The 15358-nt window shown below is 41.8% G+C and overlaps 29 non-coding genes and 39 pseudogenes across 29 annotated transcripts; all 68 read right to left on the reverse strand.

Annotated features, from left to right (window-relative positions):
- Window positions 1-32: 32 nt before the first annotated feature.
- LOC134893940 (5S ribosomal RNA) lies at window positions 33-151 on the reverse strand (annotated as a pseudogene).
- Window positions 152-258: 107 nt separating this feature from the next.
- On the reverse strand, window positions 259-377 carry LOC134889988 (5S ribosomal RNA; annotated as a pseudogene).
- Window positions 378-484: 107 nt separating this feature from the next.
- Window positions 485-603, reverse strand: LOC135067918 (5S ribosomal RNA). The gene has a single exon (XR_010254124.1). It is a non-coding gene; the product is annotated as a 5S ribosomal RNA (ribosomal RNA).
- A 107-nt stretch (window positions 604-710) lies between these two features.
- Window positions 711-829, reverse strand: LOC134889112 (5S ribosomal RNA; annotated as a pseudogene).
- Window positions 830-936: 107 nt separating this feature from the next.
- On the reverse strand, window positions 937-1055 carry LOC135061230 (5S ribosomal RNA). Its single transcript, XR_010247618.1, has one exon. It is a non-coding gene; the product is annotated as a 5S ribosomal RNA (ribosomal RNA).
- Window positions 1056-1162: 107 nt separating this feature from the next.
- Window positions 1163-1281, reverse strand: LOC134895710 (5S ribosomal RNA; annotated as a pseudogene).
- Window positions 1282-1388: 107 nt separating this feature from the next.
- LOC134895051 (5S ribosomal RNA) lies at window positions 1389-1507 on the reverse strand (annotated as a pseudogene).
- Window positions 1508-1614: 107 nt separating this feature from the next.
- LOC134893941 (5S ribosomal RNA) lies at window positions 1615-1733 on the reverse strand (annotated as a pseudogene).
- Window positions 1734-1840: 107 nt separating this feature from the next.
- LOC135069356 (5S ribosomal RNA) lies at window positions 1841-1959 on the reverse strand. Its single transcript, XR_010255539.1, has one exon. It is a non-coding gene; the product is annotated as a 5S ribosomal RNA (ribosomal RNA).
- Window positions 1960-2066: 107 nt separating this feature from the next.
- LOC134892952 (5S ribosomal RNA) lies at window positions 2067-2185 on the reverse strand (annotated as a pseudogene).
- Window positions 2186-2292: 107 nt separating this feature from the next.
- LOC134885844 (5S ribosomal RNA) lies at window positions 2293-2411 on the reverse strand. The gene has a single exon (XR_010169948.1). It is a non-coding gene; the product is annotated as a 5S ribosomal RNA (ribosomal RNA).
- A 107-nt stretch (window positions 2412-2518) lies between these two features.
- LOC134895052 (5S ribosomal RNA) lies at window positions 2519-2637 on the reverse strand (annotated as a pseudogene).
- Window positions 2638-2744: 107 nt separating this feature from the next.
- Window positions 2745-2863, reverse strand: LOC135066909 (5S ribosomal RNA). The gene has a single exon (XR_010253144.1). It is a non-coding gene; the product is annotated as a 5S ribosomal RNA (ribosomal RNA).
- Window positions 2864-2970: 107 nt separating this feature from the next.
- On the reverse strand, window positions 2971-3089 carry LOC134898354 (5S ribosomal RNA). Its single transcript, XR_010172205.1, has one exon. It is a non-coding gene; the product is annotated as a 5S ribosomal RNA (ribosomal RNA).
- Window positions 3090-3196: 107 nt separating this feature from the next.
- Window positions 3197-3315, reverse strand: LOC135065080 (5S ribosomal RNA). Its single transcript, XR_010251371.1, has one exon. It is a non-coding gene; the product is annotated as a 5S ribosomal RNA (ribosomal RNA).
- Window positions 3316-3422: 107 nt separating this feature from the next.
- LOC134893942 (5S ribosomal RNA) lies at window positions 3423-3541 on the reverse strand (annotated as a pseudogene).
- A 107-nt stretch (window positions 3542-3648) lies between these two features.
- LOC134889990 (5S ribosomal RNA) lies at window positions 3649-3767 on the reverse strand (annotated as a pseudogene).
- A 107-nt stretch (window positions 3768-3874) lies between these two features.
- Window positions 3875-3993, reverse strand: LOC134889934 (5S ribosomal RNA; annotated as a pseudogene).
- A 107-nt stretch (window positions 3994-4100) lies between these two features.
- LOC134889113 (5S ribosomal RNA) lies at window positions 4101-4219 on the reverse strand (annotated as a pseudogene).
- Window positions 4220-4326: 107 nt separating this feature from the next.
- On the reverse strand, window positions 4327-4445 carry LOC134896569 (5S ribosomal RNA; annotated as a pseudogene).
- A 107-nt stretch (window positions 4446-4552) lies between these two features.
- LOC134895054 (5S ribosomal RNA) lies at window positions 4553-4671 on the reverse strand (annotated as a pseudogene).
- Window positions 4672-4778: 107 nt separating this feature from the next.
- Window positions 4779-4897, reverse strand: LOC134898365 (5S ribosomal RNA). The gene has a single exon (XR_010172206.1). It is a non-coding gene; the product is annotated as a 5S ribosomal RNA (ribosomal RNA).
- Window positions 4898-5004: 107 nt separating this feature from the next.
- Window positions 5005-5122, reverse strand: LOC135069120 (5S ribosomal RNA). The gene has a single exon (XR_010255310.1). It is a non-coding gene; the product is annotated as a 5S ribosomal RNA (ribosomal RNA).
- Window positions 5123-5228: 106 nt separating this feature from the next.
- LOC134885390 (5S ribosomal RNA) lies at window positions 5229-5347 on the reverse strand. Its single transcript, XR_010169505.1, has one exon. It is a non-coding gene; the product is annotated as a 5S ribosomal RNA (ribosomal RNA).
- A 107-nt stretch (window positions 5348-5454) lies between these two features.
- On the reverse strand, window positions 5455-5573 carry LOC135063629 (5S ribosomal RNA). Its single transcript, XR_010249955.1, has one exon. It is a non-coding gene; the product is annotated as a 5S ribosomal RNA (ribosomal RNA).
- A 107-nt stretch (window positions 5574-5680) lies between these two features.
- LOC134892291 (5S ribosomal RNA) lies at window positions 5681-5799 on the reverse strand (annotated as a pseudogene).
- Window positions 5800-5906: 107 nt separating this feature from the next.
- LOC134891068 (5S ribosomal RNA) lies at window positions 5907-6025 on the reverse strand (annotated as a pseudogene).
- A 107-nt stretch (window positions 6026-6132) lies between these two features.
- LOC134891200 (5S ribosomal RNA) lies at window positions 6133-6251 on the reverse strand (annotated as a pseudogene).
- Window positions 6252-6358: 107 nt separating this feature from the next.
- LOC134896000 (5S ribosomal RNA) lies at window positions 6359-6477 on the reverse strand (annotated as a pseudogene).
- A 107-nt stretch (window positions 6478-6584) lies between these two features.
- Window positions 6585-6703, reverse strand: LOC134884938 (5S ribosomal RNA). The gene has a single exon (XR_010169069.1). It is a non-coding gene; the product is annotated as a 5S ribosomal RNA (ribosomal RNA).
- A 107-nt stretch (window positions 6704-6810) lies between these two features.
- On the reverse strand, window positions 6811-6929 carry LOC134890056 (5S ribosomal RNA; annotated as a pseudogene).
- A 108-nt stretch (window positions 6930-7037) lies between these two features.
- On the reverse strand, window positions 7038-7156 carry LOC134889991 (5S ribosomal RNA; annotated as a pseudogene).
- Window positions 7157-7263: 107 nt separating this feature from the next.
- On the reverse strand, window positions 7264-7382 carry LOC134900606 (5S ribosomal RNA). The gene has a single exon (XR_010174117.1). It is a non-coding gene; the product is annotated as a 5S ribosomal RNA (ribosomal RNA).
- A 107-nt stretch (window positions 7383-7489) lies between these two features.
- LOC134898376 (5S ribosomal RNA) lies at window positions 7490-7608 on the reverse strand. The gene has a single exon (XR_010172207.1). It is a non-coding gene; the product is annotated as a 5S ribosomal RNA (ribosomal RNA).
- A 107-nt stretch (window positions 7609-7715) lies between these two features.
- On the reverse strand, window positions 7716-7834 carry LOC134897468 (5S ribosomal RNA; annotated as a pseudogene).
- A 107-nt stretch (window positions 7835-7941) lies between these two features.
- Window positions 7942-8061, reverse strand: LOC135068956 (5S ribosomal RNA). The gene has a single exon (XR_010255147.1). It is a non-coding gene; the product is annotated as a 5S ribosomal RNA (ribosomal RNA).
- Window positions 8062-8168: 107 nt separating this feature from the next.
- On the reverse strand, window positions 8169-8287 carry LOC134898388 (5S ribosomal RNA). The gene has a single exon (XR_010172209.1). It is a non-coding gene; the product is annotated as a 5S ribosomal RNA (ribosomal RNA).
- A 107-nt stretch (window positions 8288-8394) lies between these two features.
- Window positions 8395-8513, reverse strand: LOC134901960 (5S ribosomal RNA). Its single transcript, XR_010175435.1, has one exon. It is a non-coding gene; the product is annotated as a 5S ribosomal RNA (ribosomal RNA).
- Window positions 8514-8620: 107 nt separating this feature from the next.
- On the reverse strand, window positions 8621-8739 carry LOC134892292 (5S ribosomal RNA; annotated as a pseudogene).
- Window positions 8740-8846: 107 nt separating this feature from the next.
- Window positions 8847-8965, reverse strand: LOC134891069 (5S ribosomal RNA; annotated as a pseudogene).
- A 107-nt stretch (window positions 8966-9072) lies between these two features.
- On the reverse strand, window positions 9073-9191 carry LOC134885922 (5S ribosomal RNA). Its single transcript, XR_010170023.1, has one exon. It is a non-coding gene; the product is annotated as a 5S ribosomal RNA (ribosomal RNA).
- Window positions 9192-9298: 107 nt separating this feature from the next.
- Window positions 9299-9417, reverse strand: LOC134898290 (5S ribosomal RNA; annotated as a pseudogene).
- Window positions 9418-9525: 108 nt separating this feature from the next.
- Window positions 9526-9644, reverse strand: LOC134893810 (5S ribosomal RNA; annotated as a pseudogene).
- Window positions 9645-9751: 107 nt separating this feature from the next.
- Window positions 9752-9870, reverse strand: LOC134900618 (5S ribosomal RNA). The gene has a single exon (XR_010174128.1). It is a non-coding gene; the product is annotated as a 5S ribosomal RNA (ribosomal RNA).
- A 107-nt stretch (window positions 9871-9977) lies between these two features.
- LOC134898399 (5S ribosomal RNA) lies at window positions 9978-10096 on the reverse strand. The gene has a single exon (XR_010172212.1). It is a non-coding gene; the product is annotated as a 5S ribosomal RNA (ribosomal RNA).
- Window positions 10097-10203: 107 nt separating this feature from the next.
- On the reverse strand, window positions 10204-10322 carry LOC134897469 (5S ribosomal RNA; annotated as a pseudogene).
- Window positions 10323-10429: 107 nt separating this feature from the next.
- LOC134898412 (5S ribosomal RNA) lies at window positions 10430-10548 on the reverse strand. Its single transcript, XR_010172214.1, has one exon. It is a non-coding gene; the product is annotated as a 5S ribosomal RNA (ribosomal RNA).
- Window positions 10549-10655: 107 nt separating this feature from the next.
- On the reverse strand, window positions 10656-10774 carry LOC134898423 (5S ribosomal RNA). The gene has a single exon (XR_010172215.1). It is a non-coding gene; the product is annotated as a 5S ribosomal RNA (ribosomal RNA).
- A 107-nt stretch (window positions 10775-10881) lies between these two features.
- LOC134892814 (5S ribosomal RNA) lies at window positions 10882-11000 on the reverse strand (annotated as a pseudogene).
- A 107-nt stretch (window positions 11001-11107) lies between these two features.
- LOC134893927 (5S ribosomal RNA) lies at window positions 11108-11226 on the reverse strand (annotated as a pseudogene).
- Window positions 11227-11333: 107 nt separating this feature from the next.
- LOC134894336 (5S ribosomal RNA) lies at window positions 11334-11452 on the reverse strand (annotated as a pseudogene).
- Window positions 11453-11559: 107 nt separating this feature from the next.
- On the reverse strand, window positions 11560-11678 carry LOC135061473 (5S ribosomal RNA). The gene has a single exon (XR_010247852.1). It is a non-coding gene; the product is annotated as a 5S ribosomal RNA (ribosomal RNA).
- A 107-nt stretch (window positions 11679-11785) lies between these two features.
- Window positions 11786-11904, reverse strand: LOC134889152 (5S ribosomal RNA; annotated as a pseudogene).
- Window positions 11905-12011: 107 nt separating this feature from the next.
- Window positions 12012-12130, reverse strand: LOC134888530 (5S ribosomal RNA; annotated as a pseudogene).
- Window positions 12131-12237: 107 nt separating this feature from the next.
- Window positions 12238-12356, reverse strand: LOC134891477 (5S ribosomal RNA; annotated as a pseudogene).
- A 107-nt stretch (window positions 12357-12463) lies between these two features.
- LOC134889506 (5S ribosomal RNA) lies at window positions 12464-12582 on the reverse strand (annotated as a pseudogene).
- Window positions 12583-12689: 107 nt separating this feature from the next.
- Window positions 12690-12808, reverse strand: LOC134892412 (5S ribosomal RNA; annotated as a pseudogene).
- A 107-nt stretch (window positions 12809-12915) lies between these two features.
- On the reverse strand, window positions 12916-13034 carry LOC135061474 (5S ribosomal RNA). Its single transcript, XR_010247853.1, has one exon. It is a non-coding gene; the product is annotated as a 5S ribosomal RNA (ribosomal RNA).
- Window positions 13035-13141: 107 nt separating this feature from the next.
- LOC134892640 (5S ribosomal RNA) lies at window positions 13142-13260 on the reverse strand (annotated as a pseudogene).
- Window positions 13261-13367: 107 nt separating this feature from the next.
- Window positions 13368-13486, reverse strand: LOC134891478 (5S ribosomal RNA; annotated as a pseudogene).
- A 107-nt stretch (window positions 13487-13593) lies between these two features.
- LOC134894773 (5S ribosomal RNA) lies at window positions 13594-13712 on the reverse strand (annotated as a pseudogene).
- A 107-nt stretch (window positions 13713-13819) lies between these two features.
- LOC135063134 (5S ribosomal RNA) lies at window positions 13820-13938 on the reverse strand. The gene has a single exon (XR_010249472.1). It is a non-coding gene; the product is annotated as a 5S ribosomal RNA (ribosomal RNA).
- Window positions 13939-14045: 107 nt separating this feature from the next.
- Window positions 14046-14164, reverse strand: LOC135070393 (5S ribosomal RNA). Its single transcript, XR_010256559.1, has one exon. It is a non-coding gene; the product is annotated as a 5S ribosomal RNA (ribosomal RNA).
- A 108-nt stretch (window positions 14165-14272) lies between these two features.
- On the reverse strand, window positions 14273-14391 carry LOC134889992 (5S ribosomal RNA; annotated as a pseudogene).
- A 107-nt stretch (window positions 14392-14498) lies between these two features.
- On the reverse strand, window positions 14499-14617 carry LOC135066395 (5S ribosomal RNA). Its single transcript, XR_010252642.1, has one exon. It is a non-coding gene; the product is annotated as a 5S ribosomal RNA (ribosomal RNA).
- A 107-nt stretch (window positions 14618-14724) lies between these two features.
- LOC135069047 (5S ribosomal RNA) lies at window positions 14725-14843 on the reverse strand. The gene has a single exon (XR_010255239.1). It is a non-coding gene; the product is annotated as a 5S ribosomal RNA (ribosomal RNA).
- A 107-nt stretch (window positions 14844-14950) lies between these two features.
- Window positions 14951-15069, reverse strand: LOC135070045 (5S ribosomal RNA). Its single transcript, XR_010256219.1, has one exon. It is a non-coding gene; the product is annotated as a 5S ribosomal RNA (ribosomal RNA).
- Window positions 15070-15176: 107 nt separating this feature from the next.
- Window positions 15177-15295, reverse strand: LOC134892659 (5S ribosomal RNA; annotated as a pseudogene).
- Window positions 15296-15358: the final 63 nt, after the last annotated feature.

Below are 15358 nucleotides of genomic sequence, written 5' to 3' on the forward strand. Positions count from 1 at the left end.
GCATCAACAGAACGGTGTTGGCAGTATAAAAATATCTACAGCACCTTGTATTCCCAGTTGGTCTCCCATCCAAGTACTAACCAGGCCCAACACTGTTTAGCTTCCAAGATAAGATGAGTTTGGGCGTATCCAATGTGGTGTGGCTGTAGATGAGCTGTGTGGTTTCTGTTAGAACTTTTCTACTTCTAACTACTGGTTCATAAATGAATAAGTTTGAAAATGGATTGCATCAACAGAACGGTGTTGGCAGTATAAAAATATCTACAGCACCTTGTATTCCCAGGTGGTCTCCTATCCAAGTACTAACCAGGCCCAACACTGCTTAGCTTCCAAGATAAGATGAGATTGGGCGTATCCAGTGTGGTGTGGCTGTAGATGAGCTTTGTGGTTTCTGTTTGAACTGTTCTACTTCTAACTACTGGTTCATAAATGAATACGTTTGAAAATGGAATGCATCAACAGAACGGTGTTGGCAGTATAAAAATATCTACAGCACCTTGTATTCCCAGGTGGTCTCCCATCCAAGCACTAACCAGGCCCAACACTGCTTAGCTTCCAAGATCAGACGAGATTGGGCGTATCCAGTGTGGTGTGGCTGTAGATGAGCTTAGTGGTTTCTATTAGAACTTTTCTACTTCTAACTACTGGTTCATAAATGAATATGTTTGAAAAAGGAATGCATCAACAGAACGGTGTTGGCAGTATAAAAATTTCTAAAGCACCTTGTATTCCCAGGTGGTCTCCCATCCAAGTACTAACCAGGTCCAACACTGCTTAGCTTCCAAGATCAGATGAGATTGGGCGTATCCAGTGTGGTGTGGCTGTAGATGAGCTTTGTGGTTTCTGTTAGAACTGTTCTACTTCTAACTACTGGTTCATAAATGAATACATTTGAAAATGGAATGCATCAACAGAACGGTGTTGGCAGTATAAAAATATCTACAGCACCTTGTATTCCCAGGTGGTCTCCCATCCAAGTACTAACCAGGCCCAACACTGCTTAGCTTCCAAGATCAGAAGAGATTGGGCGTATCCAGTGTGGTGTGGCTGTAGATGAGCTGTGTGGTTTCTGTTATAACTTTTCTACTTCTAACTACTGGTTCATAAATGAATACGTTTGAAAATGGAATGCATCTACAGAACGGTGTTGGCAGTATAAAAATATCTACAGCACCTTGTATTCCCAGTTGGTCTCCCATCCAAGTACTAACCAGGCCCAACACTGCTTAGCTTCCATGATAAGATGAGTTTGGGCGTATCCAATGTGGTGTGGCTGTAGATGAGCTGTGTGGTTTCTGTTAGATCTTTTCTACTTCTAACTACTGGTTCATAAATGAATACGTTTGAAAATGGAATGCATCAACAGAACGGTGTTGGCAGTATAAAAATATCTACAGCACCTTGTATTCCCAGTTGGTCTCCCATCCAAGTACTAACCAGGCCCAACACTGCTTAGCTTCCATGATAAGATGAGTTTGGGCGTATCCAGTGTGGTGTGGCTGTAGATGAGCTTTGTGGTTTCTGTTAGAACTTTTCTACTTCTAACTACTGGTTCATAAATGAGTACGTTTGAAAATGGAATGCATCAACAGAACGGTGTTGGCAGTATAAAAATATCTACAGCACCTTGTATTCCCAGTTGGTCTCCCATCCAAGTACTAACCAGGCCCAACACTGTTTAGCTTCCAAGATAAGATGAGTTTGGGCGTATCCAATGTGGTGTGGCTGTAGATGAGCTTTGTGGTTTCTGTTTGAACTTTTCTACTTCTAACTACTAGTTCATAAATGAATACGTTTGAAAATGGAATGCATCAACAGAACGGTGTTGGCAGTATAAAAACATCTACAGCACCTTGTATTCCCAGGTGGTCTCCCATCCAAGCACTAACCAGGCCCAACACTGCTTAGCTTCCAAGATCAGACGAGATTGGGCGTATCCAGTGTGGTGTGGCTGTAGATGAGCTTAGTGGTTTCTATTAGAACTTTTCTACTTCTAACTACTGGTTCATAAATGAATATGTTTGAAAAAGGAATGCATCAACAGAACGGTGTTGGCAGTATAAAAATTTCTAAAGCACCTTGTATTCCCAGGTGGTCTCCCATCCAAGTACTAACCAGGTCCAGCACTGCTTAGCTTTCAAGATCAGATGAGATTGGGCGTATCCAGTGTGGTGTGGCTGTAGATGAGCTTTGTGGTTTCTGTTAGAACTGTTCTACTTCTAACTACTGGTTCATAAATGAATACGTTTGAAAATGGAATGCATCAACAGAACGGTGTTGGCAGTATAAAAATATCTACAGCACCTTGTATTCCCAGGTGGTCTCCCATCCAAGTACTAACCAGGCCCAACACTGCTTAGCTTCCAAGATCAGAAGAGATTGGGCGTATCCAGTGTGTTGTGGCTGTAGATGAGCTTTGTGGTTTCTGTTATAACTTTTCTACTTCTAACTACTGGTTCATAAATGAATACGTTTGAAAATGGAATGCATCTACAGAACGGTGTTGGCAGTATAAAAATATCTACAGCACCTTGTATTCCCAGTTGGTCTCCCATCCAAGTACTAACCAGGCCCAACACTGCTTAGCTTCCATGATAAGATGAGTTTGGGCGTATCCAGTGTGGTGTGGCTGTAGATGAGCTTTGTGGTTTCTGTTAGAACTTTTCTACTTCTAACTACTGGTTCATAAATGAGTACGTTTGAAAATGGAATGCATCAACAGAACGGTGTTGGCAGTATAAAAATATCTACAGCACCTTGTATTCTCAGGTGGTCTCCCATCCAAGAACTAACCAGGCCCAACACTGCTTAGCTTCCAAGATCAGATGAGATTGGGCGTATCCAGTGTGGTGTGGCTGTAGATGAGTTTTGGGGTTTCTGTTAGAACTTTTCTACTTCTAACTACTGGTTCATAAATGAGTACGTTTGAAAATGGAATGCATCAACAGAGCGGTGTTGGCAGTATAAAAATATCTACAGCACCTTGTATTCCCAGGTGGTCTCCCATCCAAGTACTAACCAGGCCCAACACTGCTTAGCTTCCAAGATCAGATGAGATTGGGCGTATCCAGTGTGGTGTGGCTGTAGATGAGCTTTGTGGTTTCTGCTAGAACTTTTCTACTTCTAACTACTGGTTCATAAATAAGTACGTTTGAAAATGGAATGCATCAACAGAACGGTGTTGGCAGTATAAAAATATCTACAGCACCTTGTATTCCCAGGTGGTCTCCCTTCCAAGTACTAACCAGGCCCAACGCTGCTTAGCTTCCAAGATCAGATGAGATTGGGCGCTTCCAGTGTGGTGTGGCTGTAGATGAGCTTTGTGGTTTCTGTTAGAACTTTTCTACTTCTAACTACTGGTTCATAAATGAATACGTTTGAAAATGGAATGGATCAACAGAACGGTGTTGGCAGTATAAAAATATCTACAGCACCTTGTATTCCCAGTTGGTCTCCCATCCAAGTACTAACCAGGCCCAACACTGTTTAGCTTCCAAGATAAGATGAGTTTGGGCGTATCCAATGTGGTGTGGCTGTAGATGAGCTGTGTGGTTTCTGTTAGAACTTTTCTACTTCTAACTACTGGTTCATAAATGAATACGTTTGAAAATGGAATGCATCAACAGAACGGTGTTGGCAGTATAAAAATATCTACAGCACCTTGTATTCCCAGGTGGTCTCCTATCCAAGTACTAACCAGGCCCAACACTGCTTAGCTTCCAAGATAAGATGAGATTGGGCGTATCCAGTGTGGTGTGGCTGTAGATGAGCTTTGTGGTTTCTGTTTGAACTTTTCTACTTCTAACTACTGGTTCATAAATGAATACGTTTGAAAATGGAATGCATCAACAGAACGGTGTTGGCAGTATAAAAATATCTACAGCACCTTGTATTCCCAGGTGGTCTCCCATCCAAGCACTAACCAGGCCCAACACTGCTTAGCTTCCAAGATCAGGCGAGATTGGGCGTATCCAGTGTGGTGTGGCTGTAAATGAGCTTAGTGGTTTCTATTAGAACTTTTCTACTTCTAACTACTGGTTCATAAATGAATATGTTTGATAAAGGAATGCATCAACAGAACGGTGTTGGCAGTATAAAAATTTCTAAAGCACCTTGTATTCCCAGGTGGTCTCCCATCCAAGTACTAACCAGGTCCAACACTGCTTAGCTTCCAAGATCAGATGAGATTGGGCGTATCCAGTGTGGTGTGGCTGTAGATGAGCTTTGTGGTTTCTGTTAGAACTGTTCTACTTCTAACTACTGGTTCATAAATGAATACGTTTGAAAATGGAATGCATCTACAGAACGGTGTTGGCAGTATTAAAATATCTACAGCACCTTGTATTCCCAGGTGGTCTCCCATCCAAGTACTAAACAGGCCCAACACTGCTTAGCTTCCATGATAAGATGAGTTTGGGCGTATCCAATGTGGTGTGTCTGTAGATGAGCTGTGTGGTTTCTGTTAGATCTTTTCTACTTCTAACTATTGGTTCATAAATAAATACGTTTGAAAATGGAATGCATCAACAGAACGGTGTTGGCAGTATAAAAATATCTACAGCACCTTGTATTCCCAGTTGGTCTCCCATCCAAGTACTAACCAGGCCCAACACTGCTTAGCTTCCATGATAAGATGAGTTTGGGCGTATCCAGTGTGGTGTGGCTGTAGATGAGTTTTGTGGTTTCTGTTAGAACTTTTCTACTTCTAACTACTGGTTCATAAATAAGTACGTTTGAAAATGGAATGCATCAACAGAGCGGTGTTGGCAGTATAAAAATATCTACAGCACCTTGTATTCCCAGGTGGTCTCCCATCCAAGTACTAACCAGGCCCAACACTGCTTAGCTTCCAAGATCAGATGAGATTGGGCGTATCCAGTGTGGTGTGGCTGTAGATGAGTTTTGTGGTTTCTGCTAGAACTTTTCTACTTCTAACTACTGGTTCATAAATAAGTACGTTTGAAAATGGAATGCATCAACAGAACGGTGTTGGCAGTATAAAAATATCTACAGCACCTTGTATTCCCAGGTGGTCTCCTTCCAAGTACTAACCAGGCCCAACACTGCTTAGCTTCCAAGATCAGATGAGATTGGGCGCTTCCAGTGTGGTGTGGCTGTAGATGAGCTTTGTGGTTTCTGTTAGAACTTTTCTACTTCTAACTACTGGTTCATAAATGAATACGTTTGAAAATGGAATGGATCAACAGAACGGTGTTGGCAGTATAAAATATCTACAGCATCTTGTATTCCCAGGTGGTCTCCCATCCAAGTACTAACCAGGCCCAACACTGCTTAGCTTCCAAAATCAGATGAGATTGGGCGTATCCAGTGTGGTGTGGCTGTAGATGAGCTTTGTGTTTTCTGTTAGAACTTTTCTACTTCTAACTACTGGTTCGTAAATGAATACGTTTGAAAATGGAATGCATCAACAGAACGGTGTTGGCAGTATAAAAATATCTACAGCACCTTGTATTCCCAGTTGGTCTCCCATCCAAGTACTAACCAGGCCCAACACTGCTTAGCTTCCAAGATCAGATGAGATTGGGCGTATCCAGCGTGGTGTGGCTGTAGATGAGCTTTGTGGTTTCTGTTAGAACTTTTCTACTTCTAACTACTGGTTCATAAATGAATACATTTGAAAATGGAATGCATCAACAGAACGGTGTTGGCAGTATAAAAATATCTACAGCACCTTAAATTCCCAGTTGGTCTCCCATCCAAGCACTAACCAGGCCCAACACTGCTTAGCTTCCAAGATCAGATGAGTTTGGGCGTATCCAATGTGGTGTGGCTGTAGATGAGCTGTGTGGTTTCTGTTAGAACTTTTCTACTTCTAACTACTGGTTCATAAATGAATACGTTTGAAAATGGAATGCATCAACAGTACGGTGTTGGCAGTATAAAAATATCTACAGCGCCTTGTATTCCCAGGTGGTCTCCCATCCAAGTACTAACCAGGCCCAACACTGCTTAGCTTCCAAGATCAGATGAGTTTGGGCGTATCCAATGTGGTGTGGCTTTAGATGAGCTGTGTGGTTTCTGTTTGAACTTTTCTACTTCTAACTACTGGTTCATAAATGAATACGTTTGAAAATGGAATGCATCAACAGAACGGTGTTGGCAGTATAAAAATATCTACAGCACCTTGTATTCCCAGGTGGTCTCCTATCCAAGTACTAACCAGGCCCAACACTGCTTAGCTTCCAAGATCAGATAAGATTGGGCGTATCCAGTGTGGTGTGTCTGTAGATGAGCTTTGTGGTTTCTGTTAGAACTTTTCTACTTCTAACTACTGGTTCATAAATGAGTACGTTTGAAAATGGAATGCATCAACAGAACGGTGTTGGCAGTATAAAAATATCTACAGCTCCTTGTATTTTCAGGTGGTCTCCCATCCAAGAACTAACCAGGCCAAACACTGCTTAGCTTCCAAGATCAGATGAGTTTGGGCGTATCCAATGTCGTGTGGCTGTAGATGAGCTGTGTGGTTTCTGTTAGAACTTTTCTACTTCTAACTACTGGTTCATAAATAAGTACGTTTGAAAATGGAATGCATCAACAGAACGGTGTTGGCAGTATAAAAATATCTACAGCACCTTGTATTCCCAGGTGGTCTACCATCCAAGTACTAACCAGGCCCAACACTACTTAGCTTCCAAGATCAGATGAGATTGGGCATATCCAGTGTGGTGTGGCTGTAGATGAGCTTTGTGGTTTCTGTTAGAACTTTTCTACTTCTAACTACTGGTTCATAAATGAATACGTTTGAAAATGGAATGCATCAACAGAACGGTGTTGGCAGTATAAAAATATCTACAGCACCTTGTATTCCCAGTTGGTCTCCCATCCAAGTACTAACCAGGCCCAACACTGCTTAGCTTCCAAGATCAGATGAGTTTGGGCTTATCCAATGTGGTGTGGCTGTAGATGAGCTGTGTGGTTTCTCTTAGAACTTTTCTACTTCTAACTACTGGTTCATAAATGAATACGTTTGAAAATGGAATGCATCAACAGAACGGTGTTGGCAGTATAAAAAATATCTACAGCACCTTGTATTCCCAGGTGGTCTCCTATCCAAGTACTAACCAGGCCCAACACTGCTTAGCTTCCAAGATAAGATGAGATTGGGCGTATCCAGTGTGGTGTGGCTGTAGATGAGCTTTGTGGTTTCTGTTTGAACTTTTCTACTTCTAACTACTGGTTCATAAATATATACGTTTGAAAATTGAATGCATCAACATAACGGTGTTGGCAGTATAAAAATATCTACAGCACCTTGTATTCCCAGGTGGTCTCCCATCCAAGTACTAACCAGGCCCAACACTGCTTAACTTCCAAGATCAGATGAGATTGGGCGCTTCCAATGTGGTGTGGCTGTAGATGAGCTTTGTGGTTTCTGTTAGAACTTTTCTACTTCTAACTACTGGTTCATAAATGAATAAGTTTGAAAATGGAATGGATCAACAGAACGGTGTTGGCAGTATAAAAATATCTACAGCACCTTGTATTCCCAGGTGGTCTCCCATCCAAGTACTAACCAGGCCCAACACTGCTTAGCTTCCAAGATCAGATGAGATTGGGCGTATCCAGTGTGGTGTGGCTGTAGATGAGTTTTGTGGTTTCTGTTAAAACTTTTCTACTTCTAACTACTGGTTCATAAATGAATACGTTTTAAAATGGAATGCATCAACAGAACGGTGTTGGCAGTATAAAAATATCTACAGCACCTTGTATTCCCAGGTGTTCTCCCATCCAAGCACTAACCAGGCCCAACACTGCTTAGCTTCGAAGATGAGATGCGATTGGGCGTATCCAGTGTGGTGTGGCTGTAGATGAGCTTTGTGGTTTCTGTTAGAACTTTTCTACTTCTAACTACTGGTTCATAAATGAATAAGTTTGAAAATGGAATGCATCAACAGAACGGTGTTGGCAGTATAAAAATATCTACAGCACCTTGTATTCCCAGGTGGTCTCCCATCCAAGTACTAACCAGGCCCAACACTGCTTAGCTTCCAAGAATCAGATGAGATTGGGCGTATCCAGTGTGGTGTGGCTGTAGATGAGCTTGGTGGTTTCTGCTAGAACTTTTCTACTTCTAACTACTGGTTCATAAATAAGTACGTTTGAAAATGGAATGCATCAACAGAACGGTGTTGGCAGTATAAAAATATCTACAGCACCTTGTATTCCCAGGTGGTCTCCCATCCAAGTACTAACCAGGCCCAACACTGCTTAGCTTCCAAGATCAGATGAGATTGGGCGTATCCAGTGTGGTGTGGCTGTAGATGAGCTTTGTGGTTTCTGCTAGAACTTTTCTACTTCTAACTACTGGTTCATAAATGAATACGTTTGAAAATGGAATGCATCAACAGAACGGTGTTGGCAGTATAAAAATATCTACAGCACCTTGTATTCCCAGGTGGTCTCCCATCCAAGTACTAACCAGGCCCAACACTGCTTAGCTTCCAAGATCAGATGAGATTGGGCGTATCCAGCGTGGTGTGGCTGTAGATGAGCTTTGTGGTTTCTGTTAGAACTTTTCTACTTCTAACTACTGGTTCATAAATGAATACATTTGAAAATGGAATGCATCAACAGAACGGTGTTGGCAGTATAAAAATATCTACAGCACCTTAAATTCCCAGTTGGTCTCCCATCCAAGCACTAACCAGGCCCAACACTGCTTAGCTTCCAAGATCAGATGAGTTTGGGCGTATCCAATGTGGTGTGGCTGTAGATGAGCTGTGTGGTTTCTGTTAGAACTTTTCTACTTCTAACTACTGGTTCATAAATGAATACGTTTGAAAATGGAATGCATCAACAGAACGGTGTTGGCAGTATAAAAATATCTACAGCGCCTTGTATTCCCAGGTGGTCTCCCATCCAAGTACTAACCAGGCCCAACACTGCTTAGCTTCCAAGATCAGATGAGTTTGGGCGTATCCAATGTGGTGTGGCTTTAGATGAGCTGTGTGGTTTCTGTTAGAACTTTTCTACTTCTAACTACTGGTTCATAAATGAATACGTTTGAAAATGGAATGCATCAACAGAACGGTGTTGGCAGTATAAAAATATCTACAGCACCTTGTATTCCCAGGTGGTCTCCTATCCAAGTACTAACCAGGCCCAACACTGCTTAGCTTCCAAGATCAGATGAGATTGGGCGTATCCAGTGTGGTGTGTCTGTAGATGAGCTTTGTGGTTTCTGTTAGAACTTTTCTACTTCTAACTACTGGTTCATAAATGAGTACGTTTGAAAATGGAATGCATCAACAGAACGGTGTTGGCAGTATAAAAATATCTACAGCTCCTTGTATTCTCAGGTGGTCTCCCATCCAAGAACTAACCAGGCCAAACACTGCTTAGCTTCGAAGATGAGATGCGATTGGGCGTATCCAATGTGGTGTGGCTGTAGATGAGCTGTGTGGTTTCTGTTAGAACTTTTCTACTTCTAACTACTGGTTCATAAATGAATACGTTTGAAAATGGAATGCATCAACAGAACGGTGTTGGCAGTATAAAAAATATCTACAGCACCTTGTATTCCCAGGTGGTCTCCTATCCAAGTACTAACCATGCCCAACACTGCTTAGCTTCCAAGATAAGATGAGATTGGGCGTATCCAGTGTGGTGTGGCTGTAGATGAGCTTTGTGGTTTCTGTTTGAACTTTTCTACTTCTAACTACTGGTTCATAAATATATACGTTTGAAAATTGAATGCATCAACATAACGGTGTTGGCAGTATAAAAATATCTACAGCACCTTGTATTCCCAGGTGGTCTCCCATCCAAGTACTAACCAGGCCCAACACTGCTTAACTTCCAAGATCAGATGAGATTGGGCGCTTCCAATGTGGTGTGGCTGTAGATAAGCTTTGTGGTTTCTGTTAGAACTTTTCTACTTCTAACTACTGGTTCATAAATGAATAAGTTTGAAAATGGAATGGATCAACAGAACGGTGTTGGCAGTATAAAAATATCTACAGCACCTTGTATTCCCAGGTGGTCTCCCATCCAAGTACTAACCAGGCCCAACACTGCTTAGCTTCCAAGATCAGATGAGATTGGGCGTATCCAGTGTGGTGTGGCTGTAGATGAGCTTTGTGGTTTCTGTTAAAACTTTTCTACTTCTAACTACTGGTTCATAAATGAATACGTTTTAAAATGGAATGCATCAACAGAACGGTGTTGGCAGTATAAAAATATCTACAGCACCTTGTATTCCCAGGTGTTCTCCCATCCAAGCACTAACCAGGCCCAACACTGCTTAGCTTCGAAGATGAGATGCGATTGGGCGTATCCAGTGTGGTGTGGCTGTAGATGAGCTTTGTGGTTTCTGTTAGAACTTTTCTACTTCTAACTACTGGTTCATAAATGAATAAGTTTGAAAATGGAATGCATCAACAGAACGGTGTTGGCAGTATAAAAATATCTACAGCACCTTGTATTCCCAGGTGGTCTCCCATCCAAGTACTAACCAGGCCCAACACTGCTTAGCTTCCAAGATCAGATGAGATTGGGCGTATCCAGTGTGGTGTGGCTGTAGATGAGCTTTGTGGTTTCTGCTAGAACTTTTCTACTTCTAACTACTGGTTCATAAATAAGTACGTTTGAAAAAGGAATGCATCAACAGAACGGTGTTGGCAGTATAAAAATATCTACAGCACCTTGTATTCCCAGGTGGTCTCCCATCCAAGTACTAACCAGGCCCAACACTGCTTAGCTTCCAAGATCAGATGAGATTGGGCGTATCCAGTGTGGTGTGGCTGTAGATGAGCTTTGTGGTTTCTGTTAGAACTTTTCTACTTCTAACTACTGGTTCATAAATGAATACGTTTGAAAATGGAATGCATCAACAGAACGGTGTTGGCAGTATAAAAATATCTACAGCACCTTGTATTCCCAGGTTGTCTCCCATCCAAGTACTAACCAGGCCCAACACTGCTTAGCTTCCACATTCAGATGAGATTGGGCGTATCCAGTGTGGTGTGGCTGTAGATGAGCTTTGTGTTTTCTGTTAGAACTTTGCTACTTCTAACTACTGGTTCATAAATGAATACGTTTGAAAATGGAGTGCATCAACAGAACGGTGTTGGCAGTATAAAAATATCTACAGCACCTTGTATTCCCAGGTGGTCTCCCATCCAAGCACTAACCAGGCCCAACACTGCATAGATTCCAAGATCAGACGAGATTGGGCGTATCCAGTGTGGTGTGGCTGTAGATGAGCTTTGTGGTTTCTATTAGAACTTTTCTACTTCTAACTACTGGTTCATAAATGAATATGTTTGAAAATGGAATGCATCAACAGAACGGTGTTGGCAGTATAAAAATTTCTACAGCACCTTGTATTCCCAGGTGGTCTTCCATGCAAGTACTAACCAGTTCCAACACTGCTTAGCTTCCAAGATCAGATGAGATTGGGCGTATCCAGTGTGGTGTGGCTGTAGATGAGCTTTGTGGTTTCTGTTAGAACTGTTCTACTTCTAACTACTGGTTCATAAATGAATACGTTTGAAAATGGAATGCATCAACAGAACGGTGTTGGCAGTATAAAAATATCTACAGCACCTTGTATTCCCAGGTGGTCTACCATCCAAGTACTAACCAGGCCCAACACTGCTTAGCTTCCAAGATCAGATGAGATTGGGCGTATCCAGTGTGGTGTGGCTGTAGATGAGCTTTGTGGTTTCTGTTAGAACTTTTCTACTTCTAACTACTGGTTCATAAATGAATACATTTGAAAATGGAATGCATCAACAGAACGGTGTTGGCAGTATAAAAATATCTACAGCACCTTAAACTCCCAGTTGGTCTCCCATCCAAGTACTAACCAGGCCCAACACTGCTTAGCTTCCAAGATCAGATGAGTTTGGGCGTATCCAATGTGGTGTGGCTGTAGATGAGCTGTGTGGTTTCTGTTAGAACTTTTCTACTTCTAACTACTGGTTCATAAATGAATACGTTTGAAAATGGAATGCATCAACAGAACGGTGTTGGCAGTATAAAAATATCTACAGCACCTTGTATTCCCAGGTGGTCTCCCATCCAAGTACTAACCAGGCCCAACACTGCTTAGCTTCCAAGATCAGATGAGTTTGGGCGTATCCAATGTGGTGTGGCTTTAGATGAGCTGTGTGGTTTCTGTTAGAACTTTTCTACTTCTTACTACTGGTTCATAAATGAATACGTTTGAAAATGGAATGCATCAACAGAACGGTGTTGGCAGTATAAAAATATCTACAGCACCTTGTATTCCCAGGTGGTCTCCTATCCAAGTACTAACCAGGCCCAACACTGCTTAGCTTCCAAGATCAGATGAGATTTGGCGTATCCAGTGTGGTGTGTCTGTAGATGAGCTTTGTGTTTTCTGTTAGAACTTTGCTACTTCTAACTACTGGTTCATAAATGAATACGTTTGAAAATGGAGTGCATCAACAGAACGGTGTTGGCAGTATAAAAATATCTACAGCACCTTGTATTCCCAGGTGGTCTCCCATCCAAGCACTAACCAGGCCCAACACTGCTTAGATTCCAAGATCAGACGAGATTGGGCGTATCCAGTGTGGTGTGGCTGTAGATGAGCTTTGTGGTTTCTATTAGAACTTTTCTACTTCTAACTACTGGTTCATAAATGAATATGTTTGAAAATGGAATGCATCAACAGAACGGTGTTGGCAGTATAAAAATTTCTACAGCACCTTGTATTCCCAGGTGGTCTCCCATGCAAGTACTAACCAGTTCCAACACTGCTTAGCTTCCAAGATCAGATGAGATTGGGCGTATCCAGTGTGGTGTGGCTGTAGATTAGCTTTGTGGTTTCTGTTAGAACTGTTCTACTTCTAACTACTGGTTCATAAATGAATACGTTTGAAAATGGAATGCATCAACAGAACGGTGTTGGCAGTATAAAAATATCTACAGCACCTTGTATTCCCAGGTGGTCTACCATCCAAGTACTAACCAGGCCCAACACTGCTTAGCTTCCAAGATCAGATGAGATTGGGCGTATCCAGTGTGGTGTGGCTGTAGATGAGCTTTGTGGTTTCTGTTAGAACTTTTCTACTTCTAACTACTGGTTCATAAATGAATACATTTGAAAATGGAATGCATCAACAGAACGGTGTTGGCAGTATAAAAATATCTACAGCTCCTTGTATTCTCAGGTGGTCTCCCATCCAAGTACTAACCAGGCCCAACACTGCTTAGCTTCCAAGATCAGATGAGTTTGGGAGTATCCAATGTGGTGTGGCTTTAGATGAGCTGTGTGGTTTCTGTTAGAACTTTTCTACTTCTAACTACTGGTTCATAAATGAATACGTTTGAAAATGGAATGCATCAACAGAACGGTGTTGGCAGTATAAAAATATCTACAGCACCTTGTATTCCCAGGTGGTCTCCTATCCAAGTACTAACCAGGCCCAACACTGCTTAGCTTCCAAGATCAGATGAGATTTGGCGTATCCAGTGTGGTGTGTCTGTAGATGAGCTTTGTGGTTTCTGTTAGAACTTTTCTACTTCTAACTACTGGTTCATAAATGAGTACGTTTGAAAATGGAATGCATTAACAGAACGGTGTTGGCAGTATAAAAATATCTACAGCTCCTTGTATTCTCAGGTGGTCTCCCATCAAAGAACTAACCAGGCCAAACACTGCTTAGCTTCCAAGATCAGATGAGTTTGGGCGTATCCAATGTCGTGTGGCTGTAGATGAGCTGTGTGGTTTCTGTTAGAACTTTTCTACTTCTAACTACTGGTTCATAAATAAGTATGTTTGAAAATGGAATGCATCAACAGAACGGTGTTGGCAGTATAAAAATATCTACAGCACCTTGTATTCCCAGGTGGTCTCCCATCCAAGTACTAACCAGGACCAACACTGCTTAGCTTCCAAGATCAGATGAGATTGGGCGTATCCAGTGTGGTGTGGCTGTAGATGAGCTTTGTGGTTTCTGTTAGAACTTTTCTACTTCTAACTACTGGTTCATAAATGAATACGTTTGAAAATGGAATGCATCAACAGAACGGTGTTGGCAGTATAAAAATATCTACAGCACCTTGTATTCCCAGTTGGTCTCCCATCCAAGTACTAACCAGGCCCAACACTGCTTAGCTTCCAAGATCAGATGAGTTTGGGCGTATCCAATGTGGTGTGGCTGTAGATGAGCTGTGTGGTTTCTGTTAGAACTTTTCTACTTCTAACTACTGGTTCATAAATGAATACGTTTGAAAATGGAATGCATCAACAGAACGGTGTTGGCAGTATAAAAAATATCTACAGCACCTTGTATTCCCAGGTGGTCTCCTATCCAAGTACTAACCAGGCCCAACACTGCTTAGCTTCCAAGATAAGATGAGATTGGGCGTATCCAGTGTGGTGTGGCTGTAGATGAGCTTTGTGGTTTCTGTTTGAACTTTTCTACTTCTAACTACTGGTTCATAAATGAATAAGTTTGAAAATGGAATGGATCAACAGAACGGTGTTGGCAGTATAAAAATATCTACAGCACCTTGTATTCCCAGGTGGTCTCCCATCCAAGTACTAACCAGGCCCAACACTGCGTAGCTTCCAAGATCAGATGAGATTGGGCGTATCCAGTGTGGTGTGGCTGTAGATGAGCTTTGTGGTTTCTGTTAAAACTTTTCTACTTCTAACTACTGGTTCATAAATGAATACGTTAGAAAATGGAATGCATCAACAGAACGGTGTTGGCAGTATAAAAATATCTACAGCACCTTGTATTCCCAGGTGGGCTCCCATCCAAGTACTAACCAGGTCCAACACTGCTTAGCTTCCAAGATCAGATGAGATTGGGCATATCCAATGTGGTATGGCTGTAGATGAGCTTTGTGGTTTCTGTTAGAACTTTTCTACTTCTAACTACAGGTTCATAAATGAATACGTTTGAAAATGGAATGCATCAACAGAATGGTGTTGGCAGTATAAAAATATCTACAGCACCTTGTATTCCCAGGTGGTCTCCCATCAAAGTACTAACCAGGTCCAACACTGCTTAGCTTCCAAGATCAGATGAGATTAAGCGTATCCAATGTGGTATGGCTGTAGATGAGCTTTGTGGTTTCTGTTAGAACTTTTCTACTTCTAACTACAGGTTCATAAATGAATACGTTTGAAAATGGAATGCATCAACAGAACGGTGTTGGCAGTATAAAAATATCTACAGCACCTTGTATTCCCAGGTGGGCTCCCATGCAAGTACTAACCAGGTCCAACACTGCTTAGCTTCCAAGATCAGATGAGATTGTGCGTATCCAGTGTGGTGTGGCTGCAGATGAGCTTTGTGGTTTCTGTTAGAACTTTTCTACTTCTAACTACTGGTTCATAAATGAATACGTT

The sequence above is a fragment of the Pseudophryne corroboree genome, chromosome 3 (genome assembly GCF_028390025.1).
Source record: "Pseudophryne corroboree isolate aPseCor3 chromosome 3, aPseCor3.hap2, whole genome shotgun sequence".
In the NCBI taxonomy this organism is placed as follows: Eukaryota; Metazoa; Chordata; class Amphibia; order Anura; family Myobatrachidae; genus Pseudophryne; species Pseudophryne corroboree.